Here is a 17,673-nt window from a genome sequence, read left to right on the forward strand (position 1 = left end):
CACTGCTAATGATAATTAATAGGCAAGAACAAGTTATTTGGCTCCACCAAAGGACAAAGAAGTTAGGAAATGTAATCCTACTATCATGATACCTGGAAATGGAAGTTTCTATACGCAATTTTTCTTGGGACGGGTTTTGCAATTGAAAACCTAAAGGAAGTGGGATTGGATAGAAGGAAAGGTTAAACTCTAATGAAGACACCACAAAGCCTTCAATTAATCCCACATAAAGACATCTGACATTTGGCTGGCCTTACAGAATTGTCAGTGAAATTTAGATAAGAGGATCCCAGTGTCATAACATTATAGTAGTATATTGTTCATTTACTGAAAATGGATTGCCCCATAGAGGGGGGGGCCTAACCTTGGGTGAGGCATCACCCTAAAATAAAGAGGAAGCTAAGACAGGATTATGAGCCAGGAGTGACATGATTTACTTATATTTATAAGGACTAGACCAAAAATTATGTTGAAAATAGGCTCTGGTGTAAGGGAGACACAGGTTTGATCGAAGGAAAGAAGTAAGCCACTTGGGGTATTACTGAAATTATCTACATAAGAGATGGTACTGGCTTAGATAAAGACAGCTCTATGAAGTTGATAAGAAATTATTAGATTCAGGATGTATTTGGAGTCTAGATTTGTTGATTAGTTGGATGTAAGGTGTAAGGACAGGGAGCATCAAAGGCTACATCAAGTCATTAACTGCAATGGGGAAATCTGCAGAAAGAGCAGACTTGATAAAAAAGAATTAAAAGTTCAATTTTGGGAGATTTAAATTTTTAGATGTACGTTAGACATCTATGCTGGAGATCAGACAAAAACATCCCTCTCAGCATCATGTGGTTCAGACCCAGATCTCTGAACTCCTCCTCATCCCTACTGAAAGGAATGGGGCCTGGGAAGCAGTGCTTACTGTGAGCCTACAGGGCTCTGGGCAGCATCTTTCCTTCTCCAGATGGCGTTCCATGACGGCAGGTGAAATGACATGTGAAGAAAATACAGTGAGTGAACTGACATAGGGCCTGATGGCAGATACGGTGGCACTTGAGCTTGGGAGAGCTAAGAAGCCAGACATGCCCTCCAGAAAGCATGGCAGATTAGGCTTCAGGAACTGGGTCAGAACCATTCTCCAGGCCAAAATCCTGACAATTCTTTCTACAGGACTTGGCTTTAGACAAGAGCCATGTGTCCTGATGTTCTAGTGGTATAATTCATGGTGAATTCTGCAAATTGGAAATAAATAAAAGTCATGTTCAAATCTAAGCACAAAAACTCAGTGTCAGCCTTTTTGTTGTTGGGTCTAAAGGACCTGTCCAGAACAACTATAAAGGGGGAAAGGTTTATTTAGGGGCTCACATTTTCAGAGGTCTCAATCCATAGATAGCAGGCTCCATTTCTTGGGGCTTGAGGTGAGGCAGGACATCATGACAAAAGAGTGTGGCAGAGGGAATCAATTCACTTGATGATCAGAAAGCAGAGAGACCCCACTTGCCAGATATAAATATATACTCCAGAGGCACACCCCCCAACGCCCCACCTCCTCCAGCCACACCCTATTCACCTCTAGTTACCACTTGGTTAATCCTATCAGATTATTTCACTGATTGATTTAAGGCTGTTACAACCTGATCATTTCCCCTCTGAACCCTCTTGCATTGTCTCATATATGGGGGGGGGGGCATCACATCTAAACCATAATACATCTAAACCAAAATTGAATTCATATCCATAATAATGACACCATCATTATCAGCCTTACAATTTTTACTGCAATCCACCTTTCCCTTCTCCTTGCCAACCCATGAATCAAATTAGGGTCACCAGAGTAATAATCTAAATACCATTAATTCTAGCTTTCAAATTGCATAACACACAAATTCACCTCCTAAAATTTCTCCACCAAGTATTTCTGGATGCAACTGGAGTGTCTCATATGTGTTCAATAATAGTTTTTATCATTTTTTTTCTATCTCTTTGCTCACCTGTTACTCTTCCTCCTCTCATGGTGACTACAGGAAGTGCTCTGGCATTGTCATTTGTACCCAAGTTCCACGAAACAATGCTCCTATGCCTGTGTAGCTTTTAGAAAAGTAGCAATATTCATTGTATATGATTCAGTGAGGACCTTGGGGGATCCTTCCTGGCTTTGACATGTCATTACATCTTACACACAGTTGTGACACACTCCCTAACCTACATTTAGTAAAGTTGCAATAAGCAGTAACAATTGCTATTGTTGCAGGTTTCTGAGCCTGTCTAATGAACAGGAAGGCTGGGCTTCCAGAAGTCGAAATGTGTGAGAATTCTAGTTGAAAGAGACTGAGGTGAGGGATTTAGATTTGGGGGGGGGGGGTCGGGGAGTACTGTAATGGGAAGATACATGCTCCTCTCATTCTTTGCTCCATCTTTCCCTTGCACTGTGTGCAGCAGTATGGTTTGTAATCTCGTGCCTCACAGAGCCTTTAGTGATAAGAGCACCCTCTTCTTAGGACTTCAGATTCAATTGAGAGTAACCCAGGAGTCAGATGTGTGCTAATCAAAATGACAGTTTTATAACCAATGCAAGCTGGGCTGAATCAGATAGATTCACACTCTAGGAGGGATTCTACTAGTCAACCACAGCCCTAGTCAAAAGAGGAGCACTCTTCAAACAAAAGTACAATAGAAGGGGTGGACTCCCCCATGGCTTCATTCATTGCCTAGGGTCAGGTGACCATTGACCATGAGAGGAATAGGGTGTGGGGCAAGAAGATTTTCAGCAACAGAAATTCCTCCACAAAGAAAGACAAGGCAAATAGAAGGGGGGTACCTGCACCCACCCTCCCCAGGTCTTTGACACCGGTCTTGGTTTCCACTGGGAAGCATGCTCTCCCCTTTCAATTTTTCTTTCTGTCATGTATTTTCAAGGCCATAATTCATGTCTGTTCAAAACAGAAGCTCTTATTCTTTATCATTACATTTTACTATCTTCCTGGAATACCTGATATGTTAAAAGATTTCAGTAAATACAAAAGTCAAAATAATTGTTCTCACCATCATTGTTTCAGTTGTAAATAAGTGTGGATTACTAAATGTAGGTTTTCTAAAATTGGTGTTACATTTATGCAGATCAGAACACTTGCCACATTCTTCCTGCAATGTATTTCAAAATGAAAGTTGAAGCAGAAATTTCTTCAGTTCATGTGGCCCACAAAGAAAGTATGCTAGAAAAACCTCTGCCATCAATCATGGCAGCAGGATGGTTCTGGAAGCTGAGAGCTGCAAGAGCTTGTCTCTGTACTGGAGAGGTAACATTAACTGGGTCAAATACTCCACAGTGCTTATTTCTTTAAAATGAACCTACACTCAATAAAGAAATTTGCACTTGATGTGATTGCCTATTATTCGCACCATGTTTTAAAAAAAAAATCAGTAACAGAATTTACAAGACCTTTTAACAGTGGCTTGAGAAGTCACACTAAAGTATATTGGTTAAGTAACTTGTAAGTGCTGGGAAAGCTTCTTTTAAATTTTGTCATAAATACCATCTCTCAAGATGCACTCAGCTGAAGGTAGTAGAGGTAAGTCAAAGGTAAATTCTACAGGCTGAAGTGAATGAAAGTACACACACACACACACACACACACACACACAACAGTAGGGTTGATTCATTCAGAGACTCCTCCACCAGAGACCCAGGTTTTCCACCTTTCTCTTCCACCTTTCTCATTGCATTCATTTTTCTACTCAGACTTGTCACTTTCTGGTCACAATTTGGCTACCATGGCACCAAGAATGACATCTTCATACATGTCTAAAGGATGGAAGAAGGCAAGCCCCCTCTCACATTCCTTGCTTAGAATGAGAAGCATAACCAGAATTCTTTGGACTTACCAACCAATAGAAGGTATAATGGGCTTTGTTATGGTTTGGATGTGCGGTGTCCCCCCAAAAGCTCATATGTGAGACAATGGAAGAAAATTTAGAGGAGAAATGATTGGGTTATGAGAGCCTTAACCCAGTAAGTGAATTAATCCCCTGATAGGATTAACTAAAGGCGGGTGAGGTGTGGCTGGAGGAGGTGGGCATTGGGGGCATGTCTTAGGTGGGTATATATTTTATACATGGAAAGTGGAGTCTCTCTCTGCTTCCTAGTCATTATGTGAGCCACTTTCATCTGCCACAATCTTTTGCCATGATCAGCCTCACCATGACCCCAAGCGATGGAGATGGCTGTCAAAGAACTGAGATGTCTAAAACCATAAGAGCTCAAGTAAATTTTTCCTCTTCTGAAATTGTTCTGGTCAGATCTTTTAGTCATAGCAACAAAAAAGTTAACTAAAACAGGCTTTCTGTGACTAACTTCTGTTCATCAATATTAATTTTCTAAGGGCTGGAGAGAGGCCCAACTCCCTTGAACCACAACATGGCAAACATTTTAACAGAACTCATTTTCAGTTAGTCTAGAAAGGGGGCTGGAAATGGTTGTTGATTAGGCAACCAATGAATCTGATGCATCAGCAGTAGCAAAACATCAGAGTTTGAAAAGTTGCTCCGCAACACCTTTGGTTTCAATGTATATAAAGTAAATACATGGCCCCAGGGTTCTGATGACAGTCAGTACATCTTGCACTTTAAACAAAGTTGCCTTGGTATTAGGCAACAGTAGCAGAAGGGAATTTTTGTTAGTAAATGTATTTATAAAAATTCCAATTGTTCCATCTGTGTACTATCCAAGCCACACAGTTCTGCTTTTGAGAGGTGTTGGACTGTGGCTATGTTCTGTCAATGTGCTTAAGTTACAGCAAAGCTAATCAAAATCCTTTTGTATCTCTAATCAAATGACCGTAATTTTTATTGCTCTAGTCTTTGACACTGCAGTATCTTCAAAAGCACTTATGATATTCCCTGAGTCTAACCAATAACTGACCTTTACCAGAGCTTCTTAATAATGTAGCTAGTGTTGAAAAACCATATTCAATAGTTCTTTCACTCATTCATTCAGTAAACAGTCATTTAGTTGCTACTGTGTCCTCAGTACTGTTCTAGAACTCAGTACAAGCAGATCCAGGGCTTGTTTCCAGTCCAATGGGAGGAATTCAGACAGGACACAGCATGAAGACAATGAATGTCTAAGAGCTCTGTAGGACATAAGAGCACAAAGTCACAATGGCCCTCGGAAGGTGGTGATAAATTCTACCTCACAAGAAAAGCAGGCTTTATGGTACAGCTGCCATTCAAGGTAACTCTTGAAGAATGAGATAAAAAGGTCATCTCAGAGAAATGGAAAACCACAGAGTCAGGGACAAAGAGATAGTGAAATCATTATCCCATTTTGGTGAGGGTATCTGGAGCTATTGGGCATGGGACATTAAGAGTTTAGAGGTGGGCAGTGGCTAGAGAGGAAGGCATATCTGGAAGGGAACTTGAAACTTCCTCAATGGAAAAGTGATTGATTCCTCTTCTCTGTGAGCTGTACTGAATCCCAACCATTACTGCATTCATTCATCCAAAACATCTCTTAAACATTTCTTATGGGTCTAGCATATACACAGAGATACACAAAAATACTTACAAATGCTATAAGATTCACTCCCTGACATGCACTTTAGCAGCTAAACCTTCTGCTTCTTTCATTCTTTATCTCTCTCTCTCCTGTCTCTTTTTCAACCTAAAAACAGTTTCAATTAAGAATTCCTCCCTTCCTCTTACTCTTTTTCCTCTTATTCTCCTTCTTTCCCTCACCACCAGAATTCCTGAAAAACTGCTGGAGACATGGAATTCTCACACCTCCACCTTTTATTAACTCCTCAGCCTATCACAATGGTTTCTACTGTGTGAGAAAACATCAATGATGACTTCCAAGTTGCTACTTTTGGTTCTTACTCCACTACTGTTACGGGAGTGTTAAAACTATTATTCATCCCTTCCTCTTTGAAGTTCCCTTTTTGCGTTCTAGAACAGTGTTCTTTCCCCCTCCCTCCATATTATCATTTCTCCTCAGATTTTTGTTGATTTTTTTCTCAGCCCACCTTTCAAAAGTTGGTATCTCCTACTCTGTTGTCTGTTTTCTCTTTTTTTTCTCTCTAGTTTCTCCCTAGATGATCTTATATGCAATCACAACTCATGTGGGCCAATTCCCAAATCTATATCCCAAGACCAGACTACTACCAAACTAGGGACCTCGACTTCCAACAGCTTCCTTACTAAACCCCAGAGGCCTGAAGACCTCTCATTGAACACATGTGAGGTTGGTCTCACCACCTGCTTTGCATACCATTTTCTTATTTCCTAAAGTCAGTCTTGGTACATGTACAATGTGAATTAAATCGATAACTGTATGAACATGAATGATTGGTTTTGTCTGTGAAAAATCTGAGTCAGATTATATGACAAAGTAGAGTAAAAATGGAAATGGAGTCATGTTCCAATGCTGGAATGGTTCTGTTTGATAAGGTCTTGGTCTTAATTGAGAGAAGCATTAAAGCACGTGGATAAGAGCATGCTCAGTGGAGACCAGGCCAGGACTTGAAGGCTGGATCTCCTCCTTACTGGTTGTAGGACACTGAGAAGTTATCTAACCTTTTCTTTATTCAGCATCATCAAGTGTAAGATTAAGACAACAATAACACCTGTTTTATAGCATCATTATGAAGATTTAACTGATTTATGGGAAGTACTCAATGGCTGAGTAGCAGCAATCCAGTAACATCAAGAGAGGTTTGTTTTTATTCATGGTAGTAGTTTGAATGGTGGAGAATGGTAAGAAATTTATCTAACCAGCTACCTCTGGCTTGCAAGTCTTTAAATTATTTTAGTCTGTACTTTTCACTGCCCCAGGATGGTTTTCCTCATTTCTTGATGATTTTAGCCTCTGCCATGTTGCCCCTCTCTCCAACATCCCAGGATTAGACTTGTTCTTGGAAATTTCAATGTTCTCACAGGTGATATTTCTGCTGTTTAGGCTTCTCAGATCTTTGAGGTCCTCGCTTACAGTGACCTTTTTCTCCACTTTTCCTTTGATCCTCATTCTCAAGGTCACTTCACCAATAGTCTTTACCTATCCCTAATCTCAAGGTCATATACCCTAACACTTGCTATCTTCTCAGTTCTCTCTTCCTGGTGCCTCAGCTTCTCCAGCTCTTCATCCTCTAGGAAATTTTCAATCCCTTGATCCTATTACCTTCGTTCTCTCTTCATTTTACTCAGGTTAAGTTCCATGATCAGTCATTATAATCACTCCTTCAAATATTCTGTGAGTTCTCCACCCACTCTAAGCCATGGCCATGCACTTGAACTTGACTTCAGCAAAGCCCGTAGCCACAATAACAGACCTCACTTTCATGTCCATGACTAGGAGCTGAATTTCCTAGCAATCCCCCCTACCCGATATGGGCATCTGCCAATACATTCAACCCTCCCCTACTGCCCAAATGCTTTCTTTACTTCATACCTTATTGTAGTGGAGCCTGTCTGTATACCCTATCTCTATCCCTTGGGCCTCTATTCTCTAGTCCACCTTCTAAATGCCATATATATCTCATTTGTTTTTCTTTTACCTAAGGTTTTTCTCCAGAAGAAAGGCCATGTACATGGCAAGCTGAAAATTCTGGGAATGAACAGCCCCCAAGAACCTTCTAGTCACCCCCTCCACACCTACCACCATGGTCCAAACACCTCAGAACACTGCAATGTCTCCTGAGTGACCTCCCAGTTTTGCCCTAGTTTCTCTATCATCTATAAGGGGGGAAAAGCAGAGCCGTTAGAAGAAGCATTTAGAATATAGATGAACCTATATTATTTCCCTCCTCTCTGTTCTACAGAAATGGCTCCCCACGCTATTCAAAGTGAAAGTCCAAGTTATTATAATGGATGACAAGATGACTTGATTCCCCTTTGCCCTTCCACCCTCATTCCCTACTCCTTACCCATTCATCCACTCATCTGTGGCCAGTGTCCTAGTTGGTGTTCCTCAAACACCAGGCATGCTCCCACCTTAGAGGACTGCCCTGGTTATTTCTTCTGCCTATAAACCTTTCAGAAATCATAACACTCCCTCACTTTTTTCAATTTTTGTTCAGACAATTAGTCCTACGTTAATCATCCTATTTAAAATTGCAAACCTTCACCAATTCCTTAACATTCCCCTTCATTTTCACCCTGCTCAACTTTTCCTTCTTACTACAGTATGTATTTCCTCCTATCACACTATAAAAAGTACTCATTTGTTACATAAGTATGAGAATCTTTACTTTGCCCACCAATGAATTCCTAGTGACTACACAGTGTCCACTGCAGAGTCTATGCTTAATGAATATATTTTAAAAGAATAAATAAAACTCCTCAGGTCAGGTTGCAAAGAGTCTTGAACACAGCCCTACTATATAATTTTGATTTTACCCTTTAGGCAATCAAGAGTCTTCAAAAGCTATTGAGGTAGCAGATCAACAACACTGAAGCCTAAATATTCTGCATTGGATGAATGAATTGAGAATGGAGGATAAAGGTAAGAGAATGAAGGAAATATAGGAAGGCATAAACTAACACTGATGAGTACCTACTAAGAATCAGACACTGCAGAAAGTGCTGATGATACAATAATAAGCAGAACTAGTCTAGGCCTCCTCAAGTTGGCATTGAGAGCATATGGATGAGAGGGGGTAGGAAGACTGATGGAGGGTGGAAATCAAATAATTACACTAATAAGTAGCTAGAAACTGGCCTGGAAAATTGTAGAGTAGAAAAGCAAGTGATGCTGTGAAGATATAGTAGGGAAATGAACTTGGCATGGGGAATGAGGAGAGGACTCTTAAGGACAGGAAGTTTCAAGGATTCCTGCAGCCTGAGTAGGACTGAGCCAACTCAAGAAGGGAAGAAAGCACAGAATGGGAGACAGTGAGCAAGACGGCACTGCAGCTTGTGGGACATTGGCATGTTCCAGGAACTGAAGGGGCTGCAAGTCTAGAGCAGGCAGCGGTGGACGTGAGCATGGGGAGGTGAGCAGGCCAGATTTCACTGTCATGTTCATCCTTCATCCAGGAAGAGAGAGTCGGAAGAGTAAAAACTCACCCAGGGGTTCCAGTTCTGTTTATGCTTTTTGTCAGATCCACGTCTCCACTTCCTAACCCAGTTCTGGGACCTATAGATGTTCAATCTATGTCTGTGGAATAAATGAAGCTTCATCTGAGGCAGAGAATAAAGTGAGCTTTCATTTCAATTGTCTTAATTTAGGCTTTCTTGTAGCTGTGTGGTAGTATTTTATTGCAGTTTGAATTTGTATTTTACCAATGACAAACAATGTTGACTGACCATATCAAATGTTGGTGAGGCTATGGAGGAACTAGAAGGTTCATCCATCACTTGTGAAGCTGTAAAATGGCACAGCCACTTTGGAAATGAGTCTGGCAGTTTCTTGAAATAGTAACATAATTTCTTAGTGATCTATCTATTTCAATTTTAGATATTTACCCAAGATAAATGAAAGCTTATATTCATGAAAAGATCTGACTGCTCAGAGTAGTTTGTTGTTGTTTTGGTAGTCGGAAACAACCTACCCAAATGTTCATAAATAGTGAATACATAAGCGAAGCTAGCCAATCCTTAAAAAACAAATGCCAAATGACTTCTTTGATATAAGGGGAGTAACCAAGGACAGGGTAGGGACGAAGAGCTTGAGAAGAAGATTAACATTAAACAGGGATGATAGGTGGGAGGGAAAGGGAGAGAGAAGGGAAATCACATGGAATTGGAAGGTGAGCCTCAGGGTCATACACAATTACATATAAGAGGAAAGGAGGGGTAAGAGAAAAATAATACAAGTGAAGAAATGATTTACAGTAGAGGGGGTAGAGAGAGAAAAGGGGAGGGGAGGGGAGGGGAGGGGACGGGGGATAGTAGAGAATAGGATAAACAGCAGAATACATCAGTCACTAGAATGGCAATATGTAAATCAATGGAAGTGTAACTGATGTGATACAGCAATCTGTATACGGGGTAAAAATGGGAGTTCATAACCCACTTGAATCAAACTGTGAAATATGATATATTAAGAACTTTGTAATGTTTTGAACGACCAACAATAAAATAAAATTTAAAAAAATAATAAAATAAATTGCATTATGGCCATATAATAAAAAGGGAGAAGCTATCATATGCATCTAACACCATGGCTGAATCTCAAAGTAATTGTGGTCATTGAGAGATACCAGATCTTCATACACACACATGCTAAATGCCTAGAATATCATTCTATACATATAAAGTTATCAAAATGCAAACTAACATCAATGACAGAAAACAAATTGCTGGTTGTCTGATGATGAAAGTGGGAAAAAGAGACAGATTACAAAAGGCTTGAAGAAAATATGAAATATAAAAATGTTGATAATCTTCACATCTGATATGATTTCATGGGCATATACATATGTCAACATTCATCAAATTGTATTTCCTGTCACTTATGCCTCAATAATGTTGTGAAAATAAATTTAAGATATATTTTTTTCTATGTGTGTATTTGGTGCTTAAATTGTATTAGCTAAGGGCCAGGTACCATGGTACATACCTGTCATACCAGTGTCTCAAGAAGCTGAGGCAGGGGAATTGAAAGTTTGAGGTCACTTATTGTCTCAAAAAAAATTAACTAAGAAAATAAAATAATGTGTCAGTCACCTTATATCAGAGAAAACATTCAGCATTTGTCTTTTTGGAACTCTAGGTAGAGCAGAGAGGTAGGAGGGGAAGAGGGGGGGCAGGGGGTTAGCAATGATGGTGGAATGTGATGGACATCATTATCCAAAGTAGATGTATGAAGACATGAGTTGGTGTGAACATAATTTATATACAGAGATATGAAAATTGTGCTCTATATGTATAATAAGAATTGTAATGCATTCTGCTGTCATATATTTAAAAAATAAAATTAACTAATAAAAAAGAAAAGAATGAATGAAATAATGCAAAAAAAATGGTTTCAATAAGAAATCAATCATGTGCATTTACAAGATAGACAACTAGCTTAAAAAATGGGTCACAGGGTTATATCTTATTTTGTAGCATGTTCCCATATAATCTACACTGGATTAATGATATTACAGTTAAAGGGAGAGCAAGTCCCAATATCTTTAAATGAAAAAGAATAATTAAGTTTTAACTCTGTACTCATGTCAATATGCTGAATCATAGGTTGTAACATGAGAATTCTCCCACTTCTTAGAAGATTCAACCCACTCACCATGGAGAAGAAGTGTCTGAAGCATTTGATCTTATAAGGGCTAGGTCATTGATGGGGACAAAGCTATAATTCAGTATAGCTCCTCCCTGCTACTCCCACTGTAAACCCAAGGAAATACGTAGTCAGAGCATTACTAATGCTAGCGGCAGGCCTCTTGTGTAAGGAAGTGATTTGGACTTTAACTATGCCCAGGGGTGTCTTCTCTATCTCATGAACCCTATTTCTTTTTTCACCACCATGAGAAATGAATTTTCTCCTGCACCCACTCCTGGGGAAGAAGACACAAATGGAAACATAAAATAGGTAAATCCTTAATTTTCCAAAGGTGGTATCAACCTGGAAGGAAGCAAAGCCAGCAAAATTTTAGAGATTGAATCTCCTTGGGGAAGGACCTATTGGTACTTAGATAGGGAATCAAGATCTAATCAACCAGGCCTGTTCCCACAATGACCCAATTCTTGGAGAAAATTGGAAATAATGTCAGAACCTAGTCAAAAGAAAGTTGGTGTATGTGTGTGTTTCTGTATTCTCCAATAGAAAATGATGCAACTCAATGCAGAGTTTTCTCTGGAAGGAGTTTCATATGAGAAAAGCCATTTAGAAATAAAAGGACTATACACCCTTGTTGGGGTGGTAGAGCTGATATCTTGCCTTTGACTCTGGAAGGATTCCAAGACATAGATCTTTTGCATTTACGTACTTGGACAGAGAAAATGTAAATAGTGATCAAGAATTATTTTGTGAGAATGTTTGTAGATCTCAGACTTGGCCAGGAGAGGATGGGATAATATTCTCTCTTTTTTATAAGAATAAAATAGATCTACTTTGGAATTTTATCCCTCAACTTGCAGTATTTAATTTTGTCTGCGTGAATGTAGAAAGACATTAGTCTGAAAAGACCCAAGAGATAAGTCTTAACATTTTTAGAATACAGTATATTCCCTTCTAAACTCAGAAACACCATGAGGACAGAATCCATTAGTAAAGTAAATAAGCAATTAGATTGATAGTAAAAGTGTCAGTTTAGGTAAACTTACTCCAAGGCAGATGGTAGCTGATTCTTGGACATAAGATAGAGAATGAAATTACCACCACATCCCTGAAGCTAAGAAAATTCCACAATAAATGTAGAGCAATTTAGTAGCTTCATTATGCCATAATGTTTCATATTTCTAATTAGCACCCTTTCCATTCCCCACAAAAGAAAAACAAAGTTCTTTCTGCTCAGAAACAGTCTCAATTTAGTAGTCATTAGTTTGTAAACCAACAATGAGTGTTCTAAGTTGCTCTTATAAATTCTTCAGTTTATCAGTTTGCTTCTTATTTGTTTAAATGGGTTTCCTGTTGATTTTTTAATTTTGAAAATTGATGTGAAATTTAAAAGGCAATCTATTTTTACATAACTACTCAGAACAATATATTCATATTTTTGTTTTAAAAGTTTACCCAACAGATTCTAATTGCTTAAAGTTCATTCTAGAAAATCAAAATGTGTTGAGATTTAAGTAAAATTAACCTTTGTTAATGGTCTATTATACAAACACAATGGTGGTTTATTTTCAAAGCTTACACTTGATTCAAATAGAGTTTTCTCTTTTGTACCAGATTTCTGAGTCTTTCCAACAGTCCTTATGATTCATATAGATATAAAGCAGATGGAAACAATTTGCCTGAAAGAAAGCTGGATGGGATTCATTTATACATTTATGTCTTCATTCTCAAAATAATTATATGCCATTTGCATACTTTTACATAGTTTATAGTCAAATGGACAACAATAACAAAAAAAAAATCTGCTATGCCGTCCAGGTTGCAAACTTTTTTTAAAAACCATTTGGACAAGGTAATAGTAGGCAGAATAATGGCCTCCAAAAGAGGTCCATGTCCTAATCGTGAGAACCTGTGAATATGTTAGGATACATGGCAAAGTCGAATTAAGGTGTCAGATGGGATTAAGATTGATAATTGGCTGGCACTGAATTGGGATCGGGGAGATTATCCTGGAGAGTCTAGTATAATCAAAAGTGTCCTCATAATTGGAAAAGCAAGGAAGATGAATCAGTTGGAGAGAGACTGATGATGCAACACATTTAGATTCAAAGTTGGAGGAAGAGACCATAAGCCAAGGAATGCACGTGTCCTCTGGAGGGTGGAAAAAGCAAGGAAACAGATTCAGCACTTTGATTTTATTTTATTGAGACCCAATGGGGATTATGATCTTGAGAAGTATTAGAAAATAAATTTATATTGTTTCAAGCCATTAACTAAGCTTGTGGTTATTTGTTACAACAGCAATAGGAAACTAATAGTGGTAATATAAGGTAGCACCTTGACATGCCCTCCAAACCTCACCATAATTTTTTAAACATTTTTTAAACATAAACTTTATTTTTAGAGAAGTTTTAGATTCACAGAAATATTGAACAATAGTACAAGGACACCCCATCCCCACCACATGTGTTAGTCTTCTACATTATCAGCATCCCCTACCAGAGTGGTACATTTGTCATAATTGATGAATCTATATTGACACATCATTATGACTCAATGTCCATAGTTTATATTATGATTCAGTCTTGGTGTTGTGCATTCTATGGGTTTTGACATTTGTGTAATGACAGGTATCCACAATTATAGTATCATATAGAATAGTTTCACTGTTCTAAGAATTGTCTTTGCTCCTCTTATTCATCCCTTCCTCCCTCCCAGTCCCTTGCAACCACTGACCTTTTTACAGTCTAAGTCAAACCTTGCCATAATTTTATTCTTCTTTATGATTGAATAACACTCCATTGTATGTATGTGTGATATATATATATATATATATATCACACATACATATCACATTTTCTTTATCCATTCATCTGTTGAAGGGCACCTTGGTTGGCTCCGTAGCTTGGTTATTGTGAATTATAATATGTGTTTACATCTCTGTACTAGGCTGATTTTAGATATTTTGGATATATATGCAAGGGTGGAATAGCTGGGTCAGATGGCAGTTCCATTCCTAGTTTTTTGAGGAATCTCCATATAGCTTTCCAAAGTGGTTATACTTATTTTCAGTTCCAACAACAATGTATGAGGGTATCTTTTTCCTCATATCCTTGGCTGTGGCACAGTTTCTGATTGATAAGCAAGGATCAGTTAATTCTCTTCAAAGAGAATTAAAAACTGATTTTAGTTTTGATTTTAGGCAAAACTGTAAAGTAAGCTACTTTTTTCCCAAGTTTTTACCATTTTGAAAAACTTTTTTCCTAATCTTTCCTCCTCTCTCACTCAGAAATTCTTTTCAAGATCTTGTTCTTCCCCTAGTTCTTCCACTGCTGTGAAAAGATGTTTGTTTTGGAAAGCAGGATGGAGATTTCTTGGAAAATTGGGAATGGAACCACCAGTTGACCCAGCTATTCCTCTTCTCGGACTATACCCAAGGACCTAAAAACAGCATACTACAGGGACACAGCCACATCAATGTTTATAACAGCACAATTCACAATAGCTAAACTGTGGAGCCAAACTAGATGTCCTTCAGTGGATGAATGAATAAAAAAATGTGGCATTTATATACAATGGAATATTACTCAGCAATAAAAAAGAATAAGATCATGGCATTTGCAGGGAAATGGATGGTATTAGAGAAGTTTGTGCTAAGTGAAGTTAGCCAATCCCAAAAAAAGCAATTGCCGAATGTCTTCCCTGATATAAGGAGGGTGACTCAAAATGGGGTTGGGAGGGAGAGCAAGGAGGAAGATTACCTCTAGATATGGAATACGGGTGGGAGGGAAAGGGAAGGAGAGGGGAATAGCATGGATGGTGAAAGGAGACCCTCATCATTATACAAAATACATGTATGAAGATGTGAATTTGGCTTCAACATATCTTATATATAATCAGAGATATGATAAATTATGGTACAATGGTGTATTAAAAATTCTAATGCAAAAATAATTTAAAAAGAAAATATGTTTGTTTTATGAAAGTAATTAACGCTCAGGTTACTGGTTTGATGTTACACCTTCAAAGCACATTAAAGGTGGCTAATATAAGATTCTTGCCAAAGTAATTAATTACTATAGGCAAAATATCAAGCTATCACTGTGATCCAGGGGGAAGAAAAGAACTAGATACAAATTTTGAATCAAATAAAATAGTCAATAAGTCAATGTTATCAGGTAAGTTCTAAGGTGAACCATTCCAACTAGATCTACAAAAAAAATGTAGAACAAAAGCAAAATTAATCATGGTTCATTAAAATAAAATGTTATAATGCTGAAAGTGAAAAATATTGGCAGAATAATAATAATCAAAACAATTCTAAATTTAAAAATAAACAGAAACAAAAAAAGAAAGAAAGAAAGAAAGAAACTGAAAGATGGCGTTCATCCAGAAAATAACTAAAGATATGTTTAGTAGCTGGGCTGTGAAATGAGGCATTTAGAATAATAGGCACTCTTCCTGAGATTACATCTGAGCCTTGTGGCTGAGTTTAGAAGTGTCTTAAACATCAATTAATACAATTTTCTCTGTGTTTCTTTTTTGATAACTGGTTCAGAAACCGTGTTCATCAAATTACTCTCAACTCCATTACTAACAGAGCTGAATGTGTGCTCTTTTACAATTATTATATTGCACCTAAGATATTTTAAAATGCTTTTCTCCCCTCAGTTCTACAATGACCTTAGAAATAATTTTCAATATGGAAGGAAAACAATTTGCTTTTAATAGAGCTAAATAACTTGCCAAATAATTTCCTAGATGATTGCTAATTTTATACATTATTCCATCACCAATTATTTGATAAATATATTGGTAGTCTTTCTCTTTAAAAAATAAAACTAGTTTTGGTAAAAAATAAGTGGAAATAACAATAAGTTCATTTATATCACTATATTAATATTATTTCATGACATTACATCATGAAATACCTAGATGCTTAAAGTATGAAGAAGTATAAAGCTGTTAAGATTATGATATTACCAAAATTGTGACTTCCCTTCTAGTCTCAAAAGTCCAGATGCTAAGAGTAAGAATGTGAACAATGAATAATATTCTTCATTTTACTTTTGAAAGAAAGAATTTAGATAAAACACAGTTCACCATCTCTCAATTGTTTTAACTTAGCCTTCAGAATTTCTGAACAATAACCATTGTCAAAAAATCTGTTCAGAGAAAAAAACATTCAGGAGAAAATATATAGAGAAGAGTTGCATATAGTATAATATATATGGCCTTCTACACTGGGGCAAAACAGGAAAGGGTAAGGCTAAGAAGCAAATAAAAGAAACCAAGATATTTTTAGATAAATAATGAATATGGATGTGAAGGAATGGACCCTTTACATATATTTTATTCACCATTGTTGGGAGTTGCCCCGGCTCCAAAGACTAACTTCCCCATCCCCCAAGAAGAGCTGTCCACTAGTGAGCCCTGCTGGCTCACATGATCCTGCCATCCAATAGTGAGCCCTGCTGGCTCACATGATCCTTACCCACCAATCACACTAGCCCTGCTGGCTCACCTGATCCTTACCCACCAATCAAAAAGCACCCCATGCCAAGTGTCAAACTACCCCCGGCTCTATAAATATGCAGAGCTGTTCCTCAATAAAGGGGCATTTTCTCCCACAGCAAGCCTTGATCATTCTTTCAACCATTTTTTGTCAAAATATCACCAGTCTTATTTATGGTAAAAGAGTCAAATGGCAAAATTTTTAATAAAAGGAAGAAAACACAAAGTCCATTCATGTTATATTCCAAACCAGATAATTAATAAATAATGAAAATTTACCACTCATAGATCTAGAAGCTAGGAAGTGTGAAATCATGGCATCCATTGTTGGTGCCTAGGGAGCAGCCAGTCTCTTCGTCCCAGATGGCAACTTGAGCCCTGTGTCCTCACATGGCAGAAGGGCAAAAAGGAAAAAGGCTCTGCTCTGGCTAGTTTCCTGTAGACCTTTTATAAGGCATTAATCCAAGCAAGCCCCCATAACCTAATCAATTCCTGAAGGACCTATTTCTTAATGCTGGTCTACTGGGGATTAAGTTCTAACATGATTTTTGAAAGATACATAAACATTCAAACCATAGCATTGGTTATTATACATTATGCATCTTCATTTCAAAATCTAATATGGTAAAAATTAAATTCAAAGAACTAATATCTAGAAAATCACACACAATAGAAAACAAGAAGAATCTGTATGGAAGGAATACAGAAACTCAAAATTCTTCTCTGTTACCCAGTGATGGTCCCATGTAGAAAAATGTATACCAAAAATTCAGAGGGCTTTAAGATCTTCCTATTTAACATTGTTAATAGCAAAATCCTAAAACTGATCAGATCACTAGTAAACTATACATCACTAGAAGTAGCTTACTGTAATCTGAAAGAATAAATCAAAGAGTGACCTTGTGAGGTAGTTTCTCATTTTATCAGAATTGCTTCAAGGGACTGTGAAAACC

This window comes from Spermophilus citellus (genome assembly GCF_964194105.1).
Source record: "Spermophilus citellus genome assembly, chromosome: 6".
Lineage (NCBI taxonomy): Eukaryota > Metazoa > Chordata > Mammalia > Rodentia > Sciuridae > Spermophilus > Spermophilus citellus.